Source organism: Lissotriton helveticus, chromosome 1_1, assembly GCF_964261635.1.
Source record: "Lissotriton helveticus chromosome 1_1, aLisHel1.1, whole genome shotgun sequence".
Classification (NCBI taxonomy): Eukaryota; Metazoa; Chordata; class Amphibia; order Caudata; family Salamandridae; genus Lissotriton; species Lissotriton helveticus.
The window spans coordinates 1,561,987,130-1,562,014,030 of record NC_136057.1 but is presented as its reverse complement, the minus strand read 5'-3'; positions in this window follow the sequence as shown (position 1 = coordinate 1,562,014,030).

Below are 26,901 nucleotides of genomic sequence, written 5' to 3'. Positions count from 1 at the left end.
TCACTTTTTCCACAAACTGCCTTGGTATATTCCAATATTTGCCAAAGACAGAAATGGAAGTGGTCCAACCAATTTTGTCCACAATTTGAGAAAGCACGGAAACATGTGAATAAATCTGTTTCTGCTTACATGAGAGACTATGGAATGGGTTCAATATACAACAATAATCTGCGTTACAACATGCAAGATATTTACAGAGAAGATGGTGTGCACTTCTCAGATGAAGGGAATAGAATATTCCTCCTAAATTTAAGACTGTGCATTGGTACCTACTTGTAGGTACCTAAATCAGCCACAGAACCCAAAAGCTCTTTTCAGAGCTACCCTACCTCTGATCACTCAAAATAATTATCTTTTTCTTACTTTTTTTCACTACTTTTCACTAAAGTACGCTCCCCGGTACGCTCCCCGGTGCGCGTACCGGGCGCTCCCCCCGCGAAAATAATAATTTTTTTTTGGCCTATATGGGCCTCCTAAGACCCCCTCAGAAAACCTAGAGGGTCAGGGAGTGCCTACTGTGCCCCCTTATACTCATTCCCAACGTTGTTTGTCCGCCATTTTCTGTCTCAAATCTACCGAAACACAAAATGGAGGACTCCCGTAGCGCTGCCGGTACGCGTACCGGGGCGCGCACCGGGAAGCGCTCCAAAAAATTTCAAAAGTTAATTTACATAAAAACCACTGGAGACACTTTCACCAAATATAGAATAGGCCATACTACATACCAGTCCCTACCATTTTCCCAAATTTGGTGGAATTCCATTGAGCCATTTGAGCTGTAGCACTGTCTAAATATCCTGAGGTAAATTACATGTCAAAAACACATCTGAAGTGTTAGAATTTACAACCAATTAAAATGTTACTTTCATTTTCTACTTTTTTTTCCTGACATTTGATTGGTTATGTACATGAATATAAATGAAAAATGAGAGGGAAACACGGCCATTTTGACTACAACTACCTGAGCTACATCTTTAAAGAATTTTCTCCATTTATCTTCATCACCTTTCAATAAGGTAAGTTGTTAATTTGTAAGGGGCACTTTAAGTTAATTTGTAAAAACGTTTTCTGATAATTATTTACTGTCCCTCTACTATAGTTATAGATAAAGATAGGCTCCTCTGTTATATTTATTGATTGACTTAGTCTTCTCTGCTATAATTATAAATTTACTTACGCTTCTTCACAGGCACTTTTTTATATTTCTACTTCCTGCCTGTTACCATACACTACCCAAAGTTAACTTAACTGTTAAAAAAAAAAACTCCCTGTCTCAACTTAAACACAATGGTGCCCTAAATCTACTGAGATAGTTATTTTTTATGCAATTTACAGCAAAAAAATGGAAGGGGAGCAAGAAAATATCAATATTTCCTTCGAGATTACATCTGAGGACATTCTAAATGAAGATTTTTTGGATGAAGATTTTATGGATCAGTCTTTGGATGAACAATTTATTGAATGTTTACAAAACATGGAAACATGCATGTTTGAGGAGATTCCAGATGATGTAATGCTGGAAGTTTTATTGAACTATGAAAATTCTGACCAATACATTTTTATTTAATAATTAAAAATTGTTTGAGACATTATTCATTTTTATATCTAATTCATGAAGTACTACCAAAATAATTATGTTTATATTACAGTATAAAGTGAAACTTACAATATACTGTGCAATTTTAAAACATCATAAGGGAGCAGGGTAGACTACCCATGATCCCGTAGGTCTTCTCAGGGAGTACTTAAAGGATCTGTTTCTGCTTTCCTGACAGACTATGGTATGGATTCCATATACAACAATAACTTCTATAACAACATGCTAGATATCTACATAAAAAAGGTGTACATTGAATTTAAGACTCTGCATTTCTTTTTCACCAAAGTACGCTCCCTGGTACGCTCCCCAGTGCGCGTACCGGGCGCTCCCCCCCGCGAAAATCGGAAAAAAAAAAAATATATTTTTTTTTACCCGAGGGACCCTTTTATGGCCCCCACATCAAACCTAGGGGGTCAGGGGGGTCTACCTTGCCCCCTTTTGGTTATTTCCCCCTTTTTTTTTTACCACCTCTTGTGTCTCGATCCTACCGAGACACAAGATGGCGGCCGCTCCGGACTGTTTCGAATGTTTACAGACACCCGAAAGCCAATCAGCTTTCCGTGCGCAAGTCGCGTGGCGCGCCCGGAGCGCTCCACGGTGCGCGGCCATAGATATATACATTTTTTTTAACTCAAATTACTCAAAATCCTCTGGTGCACATATCTTGAGACATAGCAAAGGCACATCGGGCTACCAGTCCCTACAATTTTGCCAACTTTGGTGAAAATCCATTCAGCCGTTCGGGCTAAAAGTGCGACAGACCGCCCTATGGAAATTAACATGGGGAAAACACGTTTTGGGACCCCCCTTTCATCTCGGCCCCCGCTTGACTTTCAGGGAAGGAGCGGAGAGCCGCGAGGCAAAGTTGCTGAAAAATTCAGGCAGATTCCTCAACCGGCGCCAAAGTTATTCCCAATAGAATGTTGCGATTTCCCTATGGAAATCAATCCTAACTATAACTACCTACTGGCGACCGACAGTAGGTAATATATATATATATATATATATATATATATATATATATATATATATATATATATATATATATATATATATATTGAGAGAGAGAGAGAGAGAGAGAGAGAGAGAGAGAGAGAGAGAGAGAGAGAGAGAGAGAGAAAATAAAAAAAAATAGAATTGAGGCACATTAGACTTACATATTTTCATTCAAAAAACCATTGAAATTCACTGAAAAAAACCTAGGTTTCAGGCATGTTATAGTTAGAAATTAGTATTTAATTAACCTATGAAATTTACTGAAAAAAACATAGGTTTCAAGTATGTTATAGTTAGAAATTAGCATTAAAAAAACTCTTGGAAATTCACTGAGAAAACCATAGCTTTCAGGCACGTTATAGTTAGTTGGACATTTCATTCATACAAAACCAGAGAAATTAGGCAATTATAGTTAGTTCAGCTAACTATAACTTGCGCCCCCGCAATGCACTGCTGATGACATCACATATTACATCATTCATGACATGGTTAGTGACATCACTGATGACATCTCAAATGATATCACTGATGACATCATTCATGACATCATCCATGTGAAAATCTGACACACCTCCTCATACCCTAATGTAACCTTTCATACACCCACTCTAAAATATAGATCACCATTTTTGAAACCATACACACACCAATACCAGTTACTACATACACACCGACTGATTTATAGGTGTACACACATATTCAGTCATTCCCCCCTACAGTCACTTATACATGCAGTTACTCATCAATATAATACTAGGATACGCAATCATACAGGTATAAAGACACTAACACACCACCACTCATCCAGAGTTACTCACACACTTAGTCAGTCATGCAAAGAATCAATCACAATCCAATGTACTCACCTATACAATTATACACACACCCACTCACTTATTCATACAGAAACTAATGCATACTTACTCTCTTCTACAAACACTCATACAAGTACACATTCATCCATAGAGCCACTCTCACAATCACTTACCCTCACATATAGTTATTTAAATACACCATCAATGACATATACTGTCTTTTAAACATGTAGTTACTCGCACATTTACCACTAAGACATCCATTCACGCACCAACATATCCATAAACTCACTCACCCTTTCAAGCAGCTGTTTTCTCATACAGTTTCGAACCCATACGCCCAGTGAATCAACCACTCACACATCTCTGAGGAGAGTCACCATCTCCCACTCACACACACACTGGGGCACCCATACAAATACTCAGATAACCAAACAATAACCGATATAGACATTCATGTAGCTACTCACCAACCCATGCAGTCACTTACACCCCAAGTAACAGACACATTTAATCACTCATTCATACAGTCAGTCACACACCCACATAGTCATCCATACAGACACTCCTACACCTTGGCATTTATATATATATAAAGTATATTTAAACTTTAGAGAAACACACACTCACTGGATGATGTCATCAGTGATATAATTTGAAATGTCATCAGTGATGTCATCAGTGATTTCACTGACCTTGTCATGAATGATGTAACATGTGATGTCATCAGCGGTGCATTGTGGGGGCGCGAGTTATAGTTAACTGAACTAACTATAACGGCCGAATTTCTCTACTTTTGTATGAATGACCTGTCCAAATAACTATAACGTTCCTGAAACCTATGGTTTTTTCAGTGAATAAATGTATATATTTATATAAAATAAAATAGAAAAATTTAAAGATATGTATTAAATATTGTTTTATATTCTTTAAATTAATGTTTCTATTAAATATATTTAACATTTATTATTTTCTATATATTTAAAAATCAATATTTTATACAACGATTTTAATGACATTCATATATGTTTTTTTATATTTTTGTACTTACCATTAAAAGTATAGGTTGTCGATATTTTTGTCATTGATATTTTGATCATGATATTGGTATAGGGATAGTTTTAGTGTTGACATTTTGTCAGTGTACCCTCCAATACAGAATACTAAACAGCTTTCTTTAGGGTACTCATAAACCATTCCAACAGTCCGTTGGCCTGTGAGCAAAAAATGAGTGCTTTTTTGATGGTTTATATTGAGGCGATTTAGAAAGTCTTTGAATTCTCGACTATTAATGGATAGGCCTTTTTCAGATTTCAAAATCGCAGGTACACCGCAAGTTGCAAAGATGCCATCTAATTTTTTAATAACGTTTTCATGTGAAGTAAATAAAAGGTCTTCTAATAATGGAAAATGGGTATATTCATCAACAATGACTAGAAGATGATGATCATTCTCAAGAGGACCAAAGAAGTCATTAGCAATTCTCTCCCAAGCATGATGTCGCAAGTCTGACATATTCAAAGGGTGTTGAATGACTTGAGATGAAAGACAGTTGCGTAAACAAGTCTTTAATTCAAGGTTGGAAAACCGGAATTGGTCAAGTAGAGCTCTCTTATTGGCAACTATTCCTTGATGTCCCTCATGGGCGAAGTCAATTATTTGTTGTTATAGACTCTCGAGAAAAACAATTCTCTGACCAGCGTAGAATGAGGCCTTCTTAATTCACTGAAAGTTTGTCCGGGATTTTTCTGAATTTCACATACTCACTGTCATTAGTGAGAGGTCTAGAGTGCTGGTTCCACGAGTAACGAGCAATAATGTCTTTTAACTTCAATTTTAATAGGGTACTATCTTGGCTGTTATATTATGTTATTTTAATTTGTAACGCACTTGGATACTCACGAGTGTCCCGGCGTGGTGCCTAGCAAAGGGTAAAAGCATCCGTTTAGGCGAAAAGGTGTGTTTTCAAGTTTTTCTTGAATACTACTGTATCTTGAATATTACATAGAGCAAAGGGCAGTGCATTTCAAGCAACAGAGGCCTTACTTGTCAGCGAACTGCCACCTTGCCTCTGGTATGTGAGGCAGGGGACCTACTCATGGCAGTGGCAATTTGTTCTAAAGACATAGCATCCTATACTCTGGATTTCACAATAAAATTGATGTAGGCCTCTGTTGTCTTGTGTAGGGGACCAGGAAATTGCAATTGTACCATGAAAAATAATCTGCAAGAATTTGGTCTTTGCCTGGATGATGAAGAATTATATTGTTATATTCTTGTAACCTCAAACCCCAGCTTTCAATATGAGAAGGCATTTTGGATTTCTGGATTGCCAAACATTTTCAACAGTGCTTGATGATTAGTCACTACTGTGAAAGGTTTTCTGTACAAACACACATGGCAATGTACTCAAGCCCAGACAATGCCAGACTTTCTTTCTCAGACTGCAAGTAAGCATGTTCTGTTTGTGGTAGGCTTTTTATGGAATATGCCATGATATGCCACCGGGCATTTGGCTGTCTGTTGTGCTGTGCCAGGATTGCATTTAAGCCAATGGGGCTGGCATCAGCAACAACCTCTGAATGCAGTTTGGGATAAAAGTAATCCATTTCAGTGGCAATCTTATAAGCTTGGTCTTCTCAAATCCACGTGAACCTTGAAAAGATGAATTATTTTTCGTCATGTCCCGTAATGATGCACTGTCCATAGCAAAGTATTGTATGCATTTAGAAAAGTAACTGGGCATTCCAAGAAATGATCGTAACATAGAAATGTCTTTGGTGGAACTGGCAGTAGATAACACTTGTATCTTAGCTTGATCAGATTTCATACCACCATAGTAAAATACATGACCAAATAATGTCAGGTTTTTCTTGTGAAATTCACATTTGTCAGCATTTAGCGTTAAATCTGCGTTGTTCAACAAGCAACATACTTGGATGAGAGCTCTGTAATGTTCTTTCTGTCTAGCTCCAAAAAATAATGGCATCACTATGGTTAAATGCATTTACTAAAGGCTGTATGATGTGTCAAATGACGTCTTGGAAAATATATGCAGCGGAGGATTCACCCAAACTCAATTGCTTATAGCAAACTAGACCAGGTTGTAATGTACCTGGAGTTTTCTTCAAGCTCCAATTGGTGCTATCCTTAATATAATTGGAGTCAAGAGAAGATCTTTGCTTCATTTAGTTGAGTTATGATATCAGCAATGTGCGGACCTGAATGTCTTTCCCCCTCAATCGCCTTGTTGGCCTGATGCATGTCAATGCATATGTGCACTGCTCCTTTACTGTCTCTTTTAGGCACTACTACAATGGGAGAAACCCATGGGATTGGGCCAATGGAGTGTTCAATGATGTCATGTTTAAGCAATGAATTAAGCTTTTTTTCAACAGCGTATTGCAAGTGAAACTCAATTAGTCGATGACTCAGTGCCACAGGACGAACATCCTCATGTATATGTAACTTCACTTTCATCATTTTGGATTTACCTAACCCATGAAATAATGAGGGAAATTGACTTACGATTTCATGATACGCATTCATATTGTAGTTCACTGATATCAGTCCCATATCAGCAGCAGTGGTGAAACTCAGCAAGCAGGCACTTGAAGTGCATGAATCATTGTTTGTACCACTGTTTTCGTATGTTTCATTGTGGCTACAAACAAACGTTGACCCCTTAGGGGCGTCATGGCAGCCCATGTGTTTACTTAAGTCTTTAACTTTGTAAGTTGGGGTAGTGGAGACAATTCTTGATACTTCTCCTCAGGCATGATACTTATCGACGCACCACTGTCAATTATGAATAGCATCAAACACCAATTTTTTCTTTGGAGTTATCTGCGCACAATGTTTGAATGTTTGTGGTGCTTTTTCATATCGATTCTTCTTCACTTAGAATTTTTAGGCACATCCGATTAGTCCCACATGTGCATGCCTTTTCAAAAGGTAACAGCAACATTGCACAATTGTGTTTGTCACTTTCACAATAAACTGATACTGAGAAACTCTTTGTCGATGATTTAGACAACGATCAACTTCTTTTCGTGTTGATTTGCCTCAGTTGTTGTGACCGCTTGGCCTTATGGGAGCATGTTGAACGTTGATGAGATAATGTTTGCTCGGCCAATTTTGATTTCACACTGTGGCAGACTTACTTTTTTCTTCGCCTAGCAAGCTGTCACAAAGTAGTTTGATTTATAACAGCTGTTGCATGCCTGTCCTATGGTTGGACAATTGCCTTTGTGTGGAAATTACAGTCAACATCCTTAACACACCTTCTTCTTCTGTGGAGACATCAACAAGTGTCTCTTGGCCTTATACTTCGGCTTACTCTTCACGCTCATGACTGATGCACTTATGGTGCCCAATGGCTTCCAAGTCAGTTGCTTGACAATCAGGAGACTTTTTAGTCCAAGCAGCTTTGAGGACTTGCTCTAAGCGCTAAGTTTCCCTCAGCATTCATTTTCAAAAAGAATCTGAAAGGCATCAATCGAATATTCTGAGGCAGGTAGCTCCCTCATTGTTAAACTCATTGGGCCTTATTTATGAAGGCCTTGCGCCGCCGGTGCGCCACTTTTTCCCATTTTAAAAGTGGCGCACCGGCGGCGCAAGGCCTTCATAAATAAGGCCCATTGAATCTACAGTGCCTTACCAGAATATCCAGTCTCTTAACAAAATCCTTGATGGTCTCACCTTGTCTCCAGTGTTCTTGCCTGAATATATCGTTCATAATCCATATTTGGCACTGGATTAAATTTGACATTCAAGGCTGTTTTAATTTGAACATACACAACTTCACCTTCTTTTGGCATCTTTTACATGGCTTCCTTCACTCCTTTTACTGCCATGTTCCTCAGATACTTTATCATACTTTTATCACCTTTTCATCTATTGAATCTATGAAATATTCCAAAGTCTCTGTCCATGCAATCCATTTATTGTTGTTGTTTTGGTTCTGATAGTATCAAATGCAAATTACAGTTTTAGAAATGCAGCAGCCATATATACATTGATGGACCGCAGCAGTCTTTCAAGTGCATCACGTGGTACTCAATCATGCTCTGTCTAACACTGTGTAATGTGCTGGCTTCAGGGTCAACTGTAATGACTTTTGGAGATTGAATCTCACTCTGGTTCTCCCTTGGAGCTCCTTCTTTGAGGGCAGTCTAGGGAGTTGTTCTGGGCCCCTAGGCAGCAGCTTTGGTGGAGGGCCGCTTCTTCTGGGGAACAATCTTTTAGCACAACCCCTAATTCCTCTTCTGGGCCAATTCGCAGCATGTTTTTGATGGATGATTAGTTAATGGTTAGGTATATAAATTAACCTTGCATATTACCAGCTCATGAAAGCAGATAACGTTATGATGTTCTGTTAGCTTTGTGCTTAAATGTTTCTTCACAAACACCTGGTAAATCTTTGCTTTGTAGCCCATGGATTTCAATTTAATTTGTACTGTACAGTTGTTGTGCACTGCTTTCGGACCCTGGTTGCATGGGCCTTTAGCATTCTTTCTCTGTTTATCTTATGGCATTAATTTGCGTAATGGAATGGAAGTGCATTTAAAGAGCGTATGGCTACCCGGAGGCCTCCCAGCGCTAAGACACCAACACAGAGGTAAAGGAACTATAGGAAGAGCAAGGTCTTTAATTGCTTCCCGAAGGCCATGTGGTCCTGAGTTACCCATAGGTGGAGAGGAAGGGAGTTCTATAGTTTGGAAGCGTTATATGAAAAGAGTCTGCCGCCGCTCCTGGTTCTCTTGATTCTAGGTGTCTCTGCCAGATGGAGATCATCTGAGCAGAGATTCCGACTGGCTTTATAAGGGTGGATCATAGTGGAAATCGTGGGTGGGCTGAGTCCTTGTAATGCTTTATGTACAAGGCACAGCGCCCTAAACCTGATCTGCTCTTGAACCGGGAGCCAGTGGAGGGTGCAGAGGGCAGGTCTGGCTGAGAGCCTGTTGAAAGTTCCTGTCAATAGCCTTGCAGCACTGTTTTGAACGGTTTGAAGTTTCCTAACTGCGGAGATGGGAGCGCCTAAATACAGTGCGTTCCCATAGTCCAATCTGGAGAGTATTAGGGATTGGACCATTACTTTCTTTGCCATAGAGGGAAGGAGGGGTAAAACCTTTTGCGCCGTTCTCAGGAAGCCGTAGCACAGGGCAGCAGTTTTCCTGGCTCGGGTCCTGAGGCTGAGATCCTGGTCCAACCATACTCCAAGACTCTTGATTTCTTGTTTAGGAGTGGGAGCTGGGCCCATGCAAGAGGGCCACATCAGAGTGGGGTTGAAACTGAGAGGGTTACCCAAGATCATAATCTCGGTTTTCCCTCCGTTAAGTTTAAGCTGGGACTGGTCCATCCAATTTGAGATATAGCTCAAGCAAGAGTGGAGGGTATGGGTTTCCTGATCGGGATGATTGAGCCCTACCACCAGCTGCGTATCATCAGCGTTGGTGACTATACGAATACCATGTGGGTCTACTATGTCAGCCAAAGGGACATATAGACATTAAAAAAGGGTAGGGCTGAGCGAGGAGCCCTGAGGCAACCCGCATTGAAGGGATGTGAGGTTGGAGATAGTGTTTTCTTCGAACACTTGATAGGTTCTGCCCTCTAAGAAGGAGGTTAGCCATTGGAGTGCCGCAACATCCACTCCTGTATTCCAGAGCCGCTGGATCATAATCAAGTGATTAACCGTGTCGAAAGCGGCACTCAGGTCAAGGAGCAGAATAGCCGCTGAACCTCCTGAGTCCAGGATTTTTCTGCTCTCTTTGACTACTGCCAAAAGAGCCGTTTCGGTGCTCTGGCGAGGTCGGAAGCCAGTTTGCGAGGGGCGGAGCAGGTTGTGGGTTTTGAGGAACCCAGAGAGCGTAGAATTGACATGTTTCTCTTTTATTTTGCTTATGGCCGGGAGAAGGGATATAGGGCGATAGTTACCCAGATCTGTAGGGTCCAAGTTGTTTTTTTAGTAGAGCTTTGACCCTTGCCTCTTTCCATTTGGGGGGGACTAGTCCAGCGGAGAGTGAGGCGGTAATCAGATTGGTCAGGATGGGGGCTATAATAGGCATGACCTGTTTCAAGATATTTGAGGGTGAGGGGTCGGTGGGGGAACCACTCTTTACGGTGGACACCAGGGAGGCAAGGGATTCTATGGTTATAGGTGGGAAATTCTCTAGGAGATGCGCAGGAGGTCCTCCTTGGGGATTAATAGGAAGACGGGGAGGAAGATCATCTTTGTTTAGGGCAGGGAGGGATTCAAGGATCAGCTGGATTTTTTTTATTGAAAAACTCTGCAAGTTTATTACACCATAGGCCCGAAGGGTCTGCAGCTGATGTGGGAGTGGGGGCTTTAAGTAGCCTTTTAATGATATTAAAAGTTTCTTTGGAAGAGTTGGATGCCGCTATGATTCTGCTCTCATAGTAGAATGCTTGTGCTTTCCTAAGTTCTGATTTGTAGGTAGGAATAGCCATTCTATAGTCCTGTGTTTTGGATGGAAGAAAATCCCTGCTCCAATGTCTCTCCTTCACCTTACATTGTTGTTTCAGGGTGCGTAATTCTGGGGTAAACCAAGGGGCATTTCGAGGGACCGCCGTCTTCATTATTTTAACTTCGGTAAGGACCATATTAAGTGACTCTTCGATCCAGTTGAGAAAGTCCTCATTAGCTTATATAGGGCATTGGCTTAAGCTGGGTGTAGTCTCTACAAGCTCCTGAGACCAATCCTCAATAGGTAGCTTACTCCAAGGGCGACCTAGTGTCCAGGATGGTTGTGTTGTGCGTCTGGGTGTCGGTGGTGACCAGAGCAGACTTACCAGGGAGTGATCTGTCCAGGGTATCGGGATGGGGTCAATACCCTTGAAGTCGGGCAGGCTGGAGAACACTTAGTCGAGAAGATGACCACCGGTGTGCGTGGGTGTATTGACTTTTTGAGAGATTGAGGGCAAGAAGGTCACTAGTAAATTCACCTGCATGGAGGACGAGAGGTTCGTTGAAATGGAGATTAAAGTTTCTCAAGATTGTAAAATTACTCAATGTACAGGCTAGGTTAATAGTGGCCTCCAGCAAGGAATTGTTGAATAACCCTAATAGACCCGGCGGACGATAGCTCAAGATGCCTGTGAGGACAAGATTCGGGGAGAATACTATAGAGAAATGGGCATTTTCACGGGGGGAGCCAAGAAGGCGGCAATTACGTTTATCCTTGTAGGCAATGGTGCAGTATATCCTATTAGTGGCTGTTTCATTCAGTTCCTGGCCACTGACATGCAGACATTCAATGCCGCCTTCTTCATCTTAAAGCATTTTACACAGGCTAGTGTTGCGCTTCAACTCTACCAGTACCAGCGTTGATTCTGCATTCAACCACGGCACGTGTGGAAGGCACAAGCAGCTTGCTAGATCACAGAAAACTCTCTAGAAGAGGCCTTTCAATGTAAGGGGCTTCATTTCCCCTATCTCGTCACCAGTTGTAGCATCCTGTCAGTCCTGTTACTCTCTAATATCCACACCACACATGGAGAGTAATTTAACATGTCTTTATTCCTCTGCTGTAAGTAAGAACTCAGCATTAAAGCATGTCTTTAACCCATCTCTCTAATGCTTACGTCACAGGCCTATGGCATACAGTTGGAACTTAAAGAGTTCCAGCATTCTTTTATTTATAAGACACCACACTCACCATGTTCGGACTGTGAGGAAGAAGAATAGCAAGGAGGTAATAAGGGTGGCCAGACTCAGGCTTCTTCCCAGTATATATGTTTTTAGGATCAATCTTTGCTCAGAGTTTGCACTATGGCCTGTCAGTGGAAATGGGTATGCTGTAGAGATTGTTAAGGTAAATGTTACATGGTGACTAATTAAACTAACTAGTCTCTTGCGAGTTTTCCCTTAGTATCACTTTTTACTAGTGATGCACCCTTGAATAGTGCTTTACTTTAGGGAAATTAATAAAGGAAGAAGAATCTGTACTGGGAAGAATTCAGCTATGAATGACAGTGCCTGGCCCAGCATGGGGGAGGGGTCCCTTCTTGTCCATAATTCTGAAATCAGCAGTTGTACTGTATTGTGGTTATTTTGAAACACCCACAGTTGTAGAAGTAGGGACTCATCTAGGATCACAGAATCTGTGAATCTGCAGGATCACATTCCGCATCAGACATTTCTGCCAGATGACTGTATCTACTCCTTTAGAGACAAGAGTGTAGTACAGACATGTGCCTTGTTATATGACTTATACATGTCCTGGGGCGTTGGCAACTTTTCAACAAGAAGAAAGTTTTTTGCAAATCACTCATAGAATGTACACCTACACTTGAATACTTGGTGATAGTTGAGTATTTTCATTGTACAGTGTCACCTTCTGTGCTTATGTGTACTTGTAACATGCTTTGGCACAGCTAATTGGTGTCCCCTTCCACTGGAATGTACTGTGGTATATTTCAGTTGCTGGGCGGGGGACGATATAAAAGGAAATTTGGGATTTCCTCAAGATAAAGATGGTTTCCACTGATAAATAATGTGTGGTGTGAAGTTTAAGGTGGCAGACGTGGCAGCAGCTAGGGAGAGCACTGAAGCTGTGCGAAGGAACCCACTGAGCACACATGAAAGGAGACTGACAAGGCAGGAGCAGTTCTAGGATTTTGAGGGGCCTGGGCAAAAAGAAAATGTGCAGGGTCCCTCTAATGTGCCTACAATGCAATGCATTCTGGGCAATTTGCTTCCCAATAGATTATACCCTCCTGGAACTGCATTATGCAGACTCCTCATGTGCTGCAGACCATCCCTCTCAGCCACTTACAAGCACATATTTACAGCTCATAAAGGGCTGAAGGTGTGAGGGTTGTTTATCTTCTGAGAGGGTAAACTGGGGCACCAAACTGCAGGACAATGGGGGTCCCATGGTGCCTTTTTATGGGCATTGGTGCAGAACAACCTGGGGGAATGTGTCTCCTTGCCACGGGCCGATAGGAGAGGCACCGCTCCATAGGTCCTGCTGCCCTATACCATGTCTGTGAGGCCGAGTGTAGGGGAGCCCTCCAGTGGACACAGTTACAATGAGACACCTCTCTCTTAATTAGATTGGTATGGGTCATGAGATGACTGGTATGCCAGTGGCCTGGCAGTGACGCACTGGTGTAGGGTTTCATGTTGGTGTGCTGAGTGTGGGACCTTGGGCAGCAGCCCACACTGATAATGTCTAGCGCCATCCCTGGATAAGAGTAGAGAGAACAGAGGGGATTGTGTGAATGGACTGCCCAGGTGCACAGGGGAGAAGCATCCTGGCAGGAGAAGGAAGAGCAACAGGTGCTGCAGGACAGGACCTGCTGAGGCATGACTAGAGTGTACGAGGAATAGAAGGTAGGGCAACCATTGCTCTAAGAAAGTAAGTACTGAGAGAAGTGCATCGGCAGGAGAAAGAAGAGCAGAAAAAGCTACCTGAAGAGAATCACCAAACGCATAAGAAGAGCAGCCAGGGGAGCATCTTGAGGCAAAGGATCAGTAGGGGGCATATGATGCTTGCTGTCTGGCTCCTTAACTTTGTGTCTGACAAGAAGGAGAGGCGCATATTTTGAGTTTATTGACTAAGATTTTATATCGTCTTTATGTCACAAAAGTGATGCAAATATATGCAAAATCTTTTTTACCTATTTTCTTTCCAGCACTAAACTTGTTTAGCGCTGGAAATCACTTGAAAGTAATGCAAAGCAGCACATAGCACTGCTTACATTACTTAGTGCCAAGGGGAGTAACATGGGTGATGCATGGGCGTTCCCATGCAACCCCCCAAGCTTTCTGATGCTAAGCCCTATTCACTTAAAAAAGTATACAGGGTTTAGCATCAGAAAATAGTGCCCATTAAAGTAGGCACTATGATGGAGAAATGCTTTCAATCTTCCTTCCTTTTCTGACTTTATATGTGTACTGCACTGTACATCACACATATAAATTGGGAAACAGTCTAAAGGTAGTCTGACCATAGGATTTTTTACTGGAAGGCTATCTTTTCAGTCCAAAACCTAGGCTAGAACCACGTAGACACCCTTGAACTTCAGTGCAAAGATGTATGCATGGCACACTGCAGCTAATTTCAGTGCCAGTGCTAGGGAGAGGGGAGGAGAGTGCCAGATTTCTGTAAATATAGCGCTCTCCTAATCTCTTCTTCTCACTCATCGCAGCACAGCTTTTTGTCTGCTGCACTGCGTTGCATGAGATTTTAGTAAATCTGCCCCTTTGTGGACGTTTCCATCCACAAAATATGGGCTGATACAAACGCTGAAGAACAGCCCTGTGAGCCAATGTCTATAGCCAGATATATCCCAACGAATGGTTTAATGAGTTGTCCAAAAGCCCCTTTCTGTATATGTATGTGTATCTTGTGTAATGACGAGCTCTTGTCACACAGTTAATACCTCTACAATTCCGTGGCTGTGATTGGGCTATGATTGCCATGCATTAGCTCAGCTTGGTATTATATGGTCACTCAACTTAGTATGACTTGATAGACTGCTGAAAAGTGGTTTAAGCCTCTGGGATCTTACTGGCTATGGAAGAATGGTTCATGGTTTTTGACTTCTATCTAACTACTCATAAGTGGTTTGATCTAATTGGCTGATGGAGAGTGTGTATGCATTTCGGTGACCTGACTGACTGCCAGAGATTGGTTCAGAAAATCTCTGATCTAATTGGCTACTGGAAAATTATTCAGAGTTTGTAATATCTGATTGGCTTTGGGTCTATTTGTGAGATTTGTGCCATTTATTATTTTCAATCTTTCTCTCCTCCTAGTTTTACTACTTAGCAGCTGCATAAAAGCCGATAAATGTAGCAGGATGAAGCAGGACAAGCCAGACACCATCTGCTGCAACACGGACTTCTGCAACTGAATGGGCCACACAATGACCCCCTCACATGAGCTTCAAGCAGCTACTCAACAGCATGAAGCCTGCTTCATAGGCACGGCTGGGCACTGGGGGAGGAGGGGCACAGAGTGAGTAACAGTGTGTGGGGGTTCAATTTAAATATTCTCTTGTTGAGTGTGGAGCAGCGCAATTTAGGCTCCACCATTACACGTCACGCTTATGCAATTATATACTCAAATCTGACATTATATTCACTGTGTGCCTTAACTTCATTAATGTATGTTACATATTAAAATGTATTAATGAAATGCAATCATTTTATGGATTTAAGATTTATATCCATGTACACTAATGTTTAATTGAAATGTGTACACATGTTCTCTTTTGCTCCCAGTTTACACTTATTCTTGCCACTATGCATAGGGACATATAATCATGTATTCAAGTTCATATTAAATGCTCTACTAACTTAGCCTGACTACACGCCTCAATTGAAATGCAGTTTTCCTTGCCAGCATATTCGTTCTTTCTTTGCAGGTGTATTACCATGATTCTCCTTAGTTAGAGAAAGGTGTATTATTTGTATTAGACTGCTGATATTTAGGCCTGGAGGAAGGAACTTGGCATTGAACATGTAGATTTATGGTTGAAAGAGGCTTTCTCCTAATCATGTAGCAAGCAGAAGAGATGTTCAAAGTTGGGAACTACAGTCCAAGTCTTGATGCAATGAGAAACTGAAGGGAATTTTCAGATGCTCTCTTGAGAAACATTTTGGTTGGTTCCTGGTGGGGTGAAAGGAAAAAAGGATGTTTCTGAATCTCTTGTTACTTTTATTTGGTGTTCTCACTGTTAGAATGGCAGTTTCCCTTTAGTCTTAGAGAGGTACAGACCTCTCTGCTTGCCTTTATTTTCAAGTGTAATGCTTTATGCTAAACACTTATTTTCTTTTTCTCAACACTTCTACTGGAGTCTGATCATGCTTACACCTTCTTTGCTCCTGAAATAGTAACCCAATGTAAATGGATAGCCTGGTTCTAAATTTACGTTTAGAAGAGAGAAGGGAAGTTTCTTCATGAAAAAACTGTTTGCTTTCATGAGTTTCTTTAAAGTTGCGGCTGTCACTATTCTGCATCTCATTTTATTGCAACTGAACCTACTGTGATATTTCACTTTATTTGCTGTATCCTTGAACTTATTTTTGGGTTGCTTATATACTGGATTAGTTGTTAATCAAAATGAAAATAAAATCCTTTTAATCATATTTTGACAATTCTTGGTTCTTATTGTGGAGTCACATTGGCTTCACATGCTAGAAATTTATTTTCTATGTCTACTCCGTTACAGTTCTTCACATCAACCAACAAAGGTACATACAACCAATGGGAAAAAATCTTTGATGATTTTACAAAGAGATTATGTTTCAAGTTTCTATCTGCTGTCAAGTGGTACAGTGAAATAATTTATGTGAAGAGCACCGTACCCTCAAAAAGCTGTTGTGTAATATTCAGTTTGTATTTTCCCCTCATTCTCTGGAGGCTCTTGGAGTCCCTTCACTGAGTTTTAGATTCCATAAGATCCATTCATGTGATAAAAAGCAACTACTATGAAAATCCCAACCCATTACTTTCTGTCTCCACCTCTGTCCTAAATTGACTTCTAAAAACCTCTTCCAGCCTCCAACTTGATTCCTACATCGTCATTCTCATGATTTTCAGCAACTGATAACTTTTCACCTGTTTCCTGTCCCCATTCCTAGCTCTTCCTTGCACTTCCACATCAAAAGATTACTCAATAGGCAACAAAGGCATAACACTCTAACCAATGACTCTTGAAACACAACATATTTACCCTTTCCCACTTGATCAGTCTTGGATTGCTTCAAATCTATCACAATATTGTTTCCCATTCTGATCACATCACCCATCTGCACAACATCCTGTCCAACACCTCAACACCACTGATATCCGAAAAGCCCTGAAAATATCCATACTGAATGTAAGCTAAACATAGCTTCCTCCCAAGCTGATCTGTATATTACTTATATCCCGCTCAGCAATCCTTAAAATATCCGTAATTACTGACCTCTTAAACCTACCTTCTCCTTCTATCCTTGCACTTGACTCCAGTAGCCTAGGCCACATCCCCAACACTGTTGGCTCTTATCTGTAAACCTATATGCATAAAATGCCACTAGAGCAATCTTAATATAACATTATTCATTGTCAATCAACTGCAACATGAAACATAATATTCTTCCTTTGTTTTTAACATCCGCTCCTCTATTTCCTCTCCTTACTAGCCACTTTCCAGAAACTCCCACCATCTCTGCTTGCAAGCCCTCCTGTTTTTAATCAATTTATTTCGGATGCCAAATACAAAAATGAAAATTTGTCACAATCCCCCCCAAAAATCACAATTTCTAGAAATAATATGTTGTTCACAGTTAAATTAACATATAGTTTAGGCAATCTAAAAGGATTCCGAAAAAAATCGTCATATGCAAAATTTTAGGTTGAAATGAGGAACTTCTAATCTCAGGACTAAAAAATAATATTCATGTTCAATAAATATTATTTAACATTTTCCAAGTTAAACTTTTCAAGGTTAAGCTCCATAAATAATAACCATACTCAAGGTTGCTGATCAGTCAAAGTTTATTATGCCAGCCTCTAAATACTGTAGGCTTTAACAAAATGAAGGCTTGTGCTAAGAGCATTTACTATAAACACAAACGTATGTCTCCTGATCTTCAACTCTCTTGTCCGATTAGTGGGTTTTCACTCCTCAAAACTAATTTCTCGGAAAGAAGGACCTTTTCTGCAAATGATGAAGGAAGTTGAAGATATCCTCAGACAATCTGGAGAGCTATCTGCAGGACCAACCATATGAAGCCCAATGCCCGGAAAATCATCTGAACATCTGGGATAAGCATCAGAAATGTTTTTATTTTTCCTCGCTAACTAATCTAGTGTATAATAAGGCACATACTCATATGTTGCATTCTTCACAGGTCACCTAAACATATTGTCAATTTGTTTAGTGAGCAACGTTGGTGCCATTCTGATTTTGATATTTCAATCCCGCATTCATCCTTCCATTTCTGGATAGTTTGAGACTCTTACTCCACATTATGATGCTGCAACTCATACATGAATTAACAAAGCCTTATGTACTTTTGTCCTGAAGATTTAAATCTATTAATATCAGTGGAACCAATACAATCAGACCCAGATAAGACTTGAAAAGTGCTGTTAACTTGGAAAAAAATTTAAGCCAAGCTTTTTTCGACTGATCTACAGTTAGAAATTGCTACAGTTTTTTGAAAACTGTAATAGAAGAAGAAATCACTCACCTTAAACAAAGCCAAGGAATTCCAGTGCTACATTGGAACATTTTCATTCAATAATCCAAGCAATCTGTAGTCATGCAGGAACATTCAGGATATTTAAGAAGTGGAAAAGTGTCTGTTAGAACTGGGGGTCTCTAGTTGGCAGGGGTAAGTACCACTGTCCAAATAGGGACCCTTGCTTCTAGTCAGGGTAAGGAGGAACCCTCTGAGATAACCCCTGCTCACCCTCTAGGTAGCTTGGCACGAGCAGTCTAGGCTAACCAGAGGCAATGTGTAAAGCATTTGTACCAACACTCACAGTAACACAGTGAAAATACCACAAACTGACTCCACAACAGTTTAGAAAAATAAAGGTATTTAATCTAAACTATACAAGACCAAAATGACAAAAATCCAACATACACAGTTCAAGAATATGGTTTCAAAAGAGTTCTTAAGGTTGCGATAAAAATTCTTCAGGTTGCGATAAAACAATCCACAGATGCGTGAAAAGTTCACAGTTGCGTCACGTTTACCCACAGTCCCTTTTAGTTGCAACAAAGTTCCAAAAGCAGAAGCTGATGTGGTGGAAAACAAGCGATGCGTTGCTCCTGAGACCCTGGGGAGGCGTTTGCGACAGCCCCGCTGCAGCAGCGGGCGTGTTGCGACGAATCCGGTCTGTATGGGGAGGAAGGCCACTTGTATGGATTCCGGTGCGGAGATTCCGTAGGAAGTTTGTTCTCGCAAAGGCACGATGCGACGATCTCTGGAGTTGTGACGATCTCCGGGGTGCCGATGCGCGGACCAGCGGTGATCTCCTCTCTCGCAGCTCCTCGACGCGATGGTTTCTGCGACGACACTCGCAGCGACGTGATGCGGTCCGCAAGCAGGCGGTGCGGCGATCTCACCCAGCGACGACAGGCTCTGCGACGACACTCGCAGCGATGTTAGACTTTCCCGCACCGGTCTAGTGCGACCCGCAAACGAAGGATGCGACGGCTCAGGCAGCGGCAACAGGCGCTGCGACGATCTCGGCCTTCGTAGCGGCGGGAATTTCCTCGCACTGTCGGGGATGTGCTCCGCAAGCGAGCGATGCGACACTTTTCAATTACAAAAGTCTCTCAAGCTTAGTTTCAAGCTTCCCAGCACAGGTACAACTTCCAGAGGCCCCACAACTGGATCAAGGACTCTAGGTAGGACAGAACTCTCTCAGCAGAGTTCAGGGAAGCCGGGGGGTGAAGTCCTTTTGTTCCTGGGACTTCAGAACAGGGAGCAAGCTCTTCTCAGGCCCTTGGAGATTCCTTCAAGACAGGGGACACAGCACAACAGCAAAGTCCTTCCCCTCTCCTTGGCAGCAAAGCAACAGGTCAGTCCAGCAGAGCAACAGCAGGACAGTCTTCCTTCTTCAGATTCAGCTTTCTCCTTGGCAGAGGTTCCTTCTTGGAGTGTGGCTCAATGGTTAGAGCGGCAGACCCTCATGCAGAGGTCTAGCCTGGGACCAGGGTTCAATTCCCCGCCTCGTCGGGTCTTGGGCTCAAAAATTCCACGGACCTGACATTTCTCGCCTCGGTGCCTACTCCAATCATGGAGTCCCACTCTGCAACTCTGGGCACTAGCTTGCTTAATCTCCACAACAGCCCCCACAACGCTAAGGATGCCTGGCCTCCACCTTGGGGGTGCCCAGGAGTGGACACCTTACAGGGAATGCCAGGATGGGTTCCACAGTGGTATTCGTACAAGCGCCTTGAGACCCTTGCGGGTGAGTAGTGCGCTATACAAGTATCAATTTACAATTTCTTGATTCCAGGATGATCTAATTTTCTGTTGTCAGGGGTCCTGTACTTATACCCCTAAAAGTCTTTGTTCTCTTTGTGCAAGTGGGCCCTGAGCCCGGTCTGAACCAGTTCTGGGTGTTGCTTGAGCACTGGCTTCTCCTTTCCTTTCAGAGTGAGGGGCAGGGTCATCAGCCGCCCAGCAGGAGGTGGAGCCAGCATTGTGGAAGGCAGGCACAGCCCTATTCAGGCCCAGGTGCTAACTCCTCCCACCACTCCAGTTGCAAATGCAGTCATTCAGCCTAGGGCTGACTCAGCCAGCCTCCTGGGGAATCCCCAGCCCCTGTCACTCTCAAACCAGACAGTCAATACACAAACAGGCCAAGGCACACAGAAAGGTCAGACAAGAGAACAGCAACTTTCTAAAAGTGCTGTTCTCAAACACAGGATTTAAAAACAACCTTTCCTAAAAGATGTGTTATTAAATTCTGAGTTCAGGGATACTAGATACTTATGTCCTATCTTGTTCCTATGAGAAGAAATGCTGGTAACCACTGTAGCCAGCATCCCCCATGTTAATCTATGGAGCAAGATAGCCTTACAATAGTGAAAAACGAAAATGGCTGTAATTCACTATCAGAACTTGTTACCTGCACCAGTACATGCTCTACCTTTCACATACACTGCACCCTGCCCAGGGGGGTACCTTGGCCTTCCATAGGGGTGTCTAATGTGTATGAAAAGGGAAGGGTTAGGCCTGGTCAGTGGGGACACTGACCAGGAGGACATGGCAGTTTCTAAACTGCACACAGGCACTGCAGTGGAAGGCCTGAGACACCATTTTAGAGCTATTCCTGTGGGTGGCACAATCAGTGCTGCAGGCCCACTAGTAGCATTTGTCATCACCAGCCCTGGCACACCCAGTGCACTTTACTAGGGACTTCATGGTGATACAAATATGCCAAACATGTATATCCAATCAGAATAACAATTTGCACAGAGAGCATCTGAAGGGCCAGTTCCAACAGTGCCATACGTTGTTTAGTTAGATTTATTAAACACTTAAATCATGGTCTTTTAAAATCAAAATGCACAAGTAGAAATGGGGAGATTTAATATTGAAAACCATGTCAACATTTCGTTAATTAATGTTGTTTCAAAGAGGTTAGACCTGCCTAGATTCAAGAGCATGCAACATACAACAAGAGAGAGGTGAAATATTTGAATTGAATATAAGGAAATCCCATATCTCCCTCTGGAGTAGTTCTTTAAAACATCTGGGGACTGAAAGTGGGAAGTCAATTTGTCTGCATTAAATTGATTAACATCCCTTCTTTCTTACAAAAAAACTAGAAGGTAAATAGCAAGGTCAAGAGCTAAAGAACACAACAATCAGTAATATGGATATTTTAATAAGAGCAATTCAGCCGGTTATTAATAAAGACACATGTTTCTGAAAATGTAGCACCTCTTTAATCGTATGTATCAAAGGAGTATAATTTGAGTTATATATACAATCTAAATTTACTGAAAAGTAAAAGTTGCTTCCAAACGATATTTAAGGATATGGGCTATAATTTAATTCCAAACACAAGAGAATAACTGCAGTTGTATTACAAACTAGTGAAACTGCAACTTTTTACAATTGACCTTATACCTCCCACATTCTGTAAAGAGTTCATTAATATCACATATTGCTTTAATTGTTTGTGTTTCTGCTTTTAGATGGAGTGCAATATTGTTGCATGCAATTTGATAGGAGTCATTCTGGAAATCGTAATACATGTTGCAAATTAGTTCCGTCAGAAGCACATAAACAACTAGAAATAATACTTGTGACACTGGGCACCTTTAATGCATTCGCACTGATACTGATGTGTAGGCTGCCTCTGTATTGTTAGTGTCTTGACATATTGATGTTATTCAAATTGTGAGGTGTTGAGGAATATTGCAAATTGAAAGAACAAAAACCAAGATCCACCAGGTCACTAGGGTGAATGCCTTTTCTGAGTCTAGAAGTATAATTACAGATGTTTTTTCCCCAATTTTTTAAAACATTTTTGTAGTACAGAGGCAATGTAAATATATGTTATTTTTAAAGTGAAACACATGTTCTCTATGAACGTACATACTCTATATTATAACAATCATGGGACATACATGAGCAGGCTGGTGTTAATGTTCAAAAGGGGCAGTGCCCTACAACCCTGAGGGGAGCACAAGAGTAGAAGAAAAAAACAGAAAGCAGCTAAAAAGAACGTACTACTTGTTGCTCTTGTATTTATAATGTGACAGCTATTATTATATTTTGCAGACATCCTGCTACGCATGTGCCAACTGGGAGAGGTCTTCTTCGACCTGTAGGTACAAGCTACAGCTGTGACATCATGGTGGAGGGTGTGCTAAGTTAAAATGCCATGTATAAGGTTACCCTTTGGGTGCTTACACAATGGTCCATGGAGGAGTTCACAGAACTCCATTCATTTCAATGGCAAGGGGCAAAGCAGTCTGATAGGGAGAATAAGGTAATGAGTGGTAACAATTTAATCGTCATCATGAGAGGGAGTGGACTGTAGGAATGGTGCAACTGGCTGCTCTCTTCATTCCTCTCTGTCGTGTGTTTCTACTTTATGTTGCTGATGCTGAGCCGAAGCCCTTTCTCAAAACAGCTATTGGAAAGCATTACAAGTATTACATGAGCACCCTGACTACATTATGTGAGACGTTTGCCTGGCATATGATGTCCACTATTCTAGTGGGCACCTTGCACCAGTCCAAATGACCCTTATTGATGGTAGGTTTAAAGTTAACCTTTATAGAAAGCTATCCTAGTGGTAGCTGTGGAGAGCAGCCTTCTGGCTAAGACTTAGAGGCGATTTAAGCTAGTTGTTTTACCAATTATAATCTCTTGAATGATCAAATGAAAGCACACCACACAAGGTATATATAAAAAATATATGTATTTATTCTATACACAACCTCTCTGGACTCCTTATGAGGTCAGAGGTAAAAGTACAAAACAAGGAACTTAATTAGCATAAGATAAGTTGCCCAGTATACGTTATGCCCTAGGTGCCTCACAAACCATATACTAAAATAGTGGTATGAGAACCACTTGAGGGTTAGAAAGCCGGACTAGGGCCTGTAGAACCACTGGGGCTACCAGGAACCACCCAAGGTAGGGACACAGGAGACCCACTGGGGACGCGTGCATTGTCTAAACACAGCCGCGGATTACCATTGACTTTCTGTGGAGAACGAACAAGTTACAGTTTTAACGATTAGAGCACTTAGAGGTGAACTATGATGGAACCCTTTTAGACTTAGACACTTCAAGAGTCAACACCCACGGGACTACCAGAGTATTCGTGTTACTTCACCCATGTAAGCCGGGTGCATAGGTGTCTTTTGGTGTCGGGTTTCGTCGTTGATTCCAATGGAGAGCTGCGAAGAAATGCTGTAGGCGACCAGAGGAAAAGTGTCCGGGTGGATCCAAGGGTGGATTGGAGATGTGAAGAACCTGAAAGCAGAGCGGACAGAGTCTGGGTCACTAGCCGTGACCAGGATGGCAAGGAGAAGATGCCAACCAATGTTGGGTGTTTTCAGGTGAAAGAGGTGAATCTTGACTCTTCAGCCATGAGGACCAGGTGGTGTGGACAATAACCAAGAGCTGGATTCGAGTTGCCCCGCAAAGGATGTCGACTGCTGCAGTGTTAGAATCCAGATTGGACCCAACAAGCCTTGGCAACAGCAATCCATGCAAGATGACAAGATTGGCTTGGGTTCAGACCAGCAAGTTCTGGGGGACTTCTCCTTTGGACGGGAGTCAGAGCACATCTTGAGCAACCAGAAAAATCAAGAAATCAAGGATTGGCCTTCGTGAGGGCTCACTAGCCAATGGACTAGGAACCGCAAAGGGGCTTCAAGCTGCGGTGAAGAAAGGGGACTCACGGGGTAACTCGTGAAGTGCTGGGCTCTGTACTTCTGTGCAATAGGTGCTCGGGCAGGGGCTTTAAGTACCCCAATGCACAACTTTGGGATACCTCGGGAAGTAGGTGCAGGTGCAAAAATGCAGGTTGTCCAAGAGTTATGGTCCCAAGTCTCTCATGTCAGCTACAGGTCTCAGCTTTGCTGGGATCTCGTGTCAGCTTCAGAGATGTCAGGAAGTCCATGTCCTGTGTCGCAGATTCTTCACGATCTAGCAGGAGCCTCGAAAATGCAGATTGGCAAATATGCTTTTGTTGCCTGTTTGAAAAGGGTGGTCGCTCCTTGACCACAAGGGAGATTTCTTCCATCTTCCAGTCGATATTGAATGCCGAAGGTCCAAGATATATGTTGCAGAGTTTCGTCCAGAGTAATCTAAAGTCCTAGGGACTGGGATCCTATTCTTATAGCAAGTTTCGGGGTTGGACTAACTCTAGGGCCCCTTCTATGGATGGACCTGGGGAGGGGGTGGTTACACCCCTTCCCCATTGTCCAGGTCTGTGCCAGAGCTGGGGCTGAGTGCCCCAGCAACCGGTTTGAACCAGGAAATGCATGGAGCACCTTGTGTGCCCCAGGCAGTGTCTGAAAAGCATTCACTGAATGCAACCCACCCTACCCCAATACACTAAAGCCTGTCTGGGGAGGTGCTAGCACCTCCCTGGACAGGAAACTTATTGTCCAGGCCTCCCCTGCCAGAGTTTCATCCAGCAGCAGGAGTGCAGACTCATGTCTGTGGCAGCAGCATCCATTTTGTGATGCTGGGGGTCTGTTTAACTTAACCAGGTTTACCAGTATTTACATGTCTTCTCCCTCTAGACAGGTGTAATGCTACCCCCACAACCAGAACTGGTGGTGTGGTAGTTTTCCAAAGTGTTTGCCACCTTATACAACATGTTTTGATAAAGCCAAATGAAAGTTATCATTAACCGCGAGGATTATAATGCACTTAAGAGTATATGGTGTGGTTATATCATAGAACAGCTATAAGGAGATGGTTCCGAAAGCTGCAAAGGGGCTCAGCTCATTCCAGGGCACCCTCTCACACAAAACCAAGCACTCTGCCTTCAGGATTGTCAAAGCCTGCCATAGGAGTGACTTATAGGTTACTATGTGTCTATATGTAAAGGTAGATATAAGTATACTATATTTAAGTAAGGGGTGATTACACCACCTTACCCAGGCTGCAAGTGCAGACCTGTGGTGTCAGTTTGGAAGGCTAACCAGGAGTGGCACAATACATGTTTTAGCCCCTGGTAGGCCTCTGGGTACCTATGCTCTCGGTACCTAAGGTACCATATACAGGTAGTCATAAGGGTGACCCAGTAACCAATCTGGTATGTACCTAAAGTACGTGGTATCAATTTAGAGAGAGAACAACTAGGCTGTGGGCCTGATTAGCGGGGCCACAGCCATACTAAAGTCGATACACCATTTAAACACAGCAAAAAGTGGGGGTAACCATAGGAAGCAGACCCTACTCTCCTACACATTACACAAGATCAGATATTTATACACCCCAGTATGGTAAGCAATTACCTCAGAATCACAGGATATAGAGCTGGCAATGAGACTCCCACAGAGTTTAGTGCTGTTTTTCTGAGAGCAGAAATCAAGATCGTGCGGTGTCTACCACATTGTTTCATTTTTTTAAATTACAAAAAGTATATACAGCTCCAAAGACACACCAATACTCTGTTGTGTCAGTCTGTCTATAACTTGTTCTATGCCTAGTGTTCATTTCTGAGGTGAAATACTGCATACAATCTCAAGATGGATGATTACACAGTCGCACCTATTCCATAGGTCACAGCATGCCCCGTTCTGTAGCGGAATGTGATGGACCCGATGATCAAGCATACCTCCACGGGGTAACACTGGTGGGTGAAGGTTTTACAAGAAAACATGTTTTCTACAGTGGAGGGTTAGTTTCCTCATAACAGCTGTGATCCCATTTTGAATTGATACTCAGTCAGGCAGTTGTGTGTCAAGTGTGAATGATTAAAGAAATGAACAGTGCCTGGCTTGCAAGCCTTTTCTGTGGGGTTAAGAAGAAGTCCAAGAAAAGGCACTCCTCTGTGGTGCCTTTTTGTATTTAGGGAAGAAAGCACTGATTGTTTATGATTGCTTTGTGAGTAAGCAGCTGTGATCCACACGTTTCTCAACTTTCATAGCCATCCACTCTGCTGTGTTTTGACGTATGATCTCAATGTTTGGATAACATGTGCATCATAGCTCTAAAACAAATATGCCCCAGGAAACCTGCTGATCCATATGTTATGCGTGCACATTTATTTTCTGTGAAGCCGTAAAGTGCTTTAAATCCTCATCAGTCGAGTAATTGGCAGTTACAATACAATGCAATACAATGTAATCCTTCTCCCTCATGTCACAAAGCATTTTCAAACATCAAATAAAGTGTATTTTTTAACATGAGTAGGCATTTCATCTCAGTACATCAGAATGATTATAACACTGAATTGAGTGCCAATTATTAAAAGTGAAAGTTTGTAAACATAAATCTACTAGAAACATTGCCCCCCACTT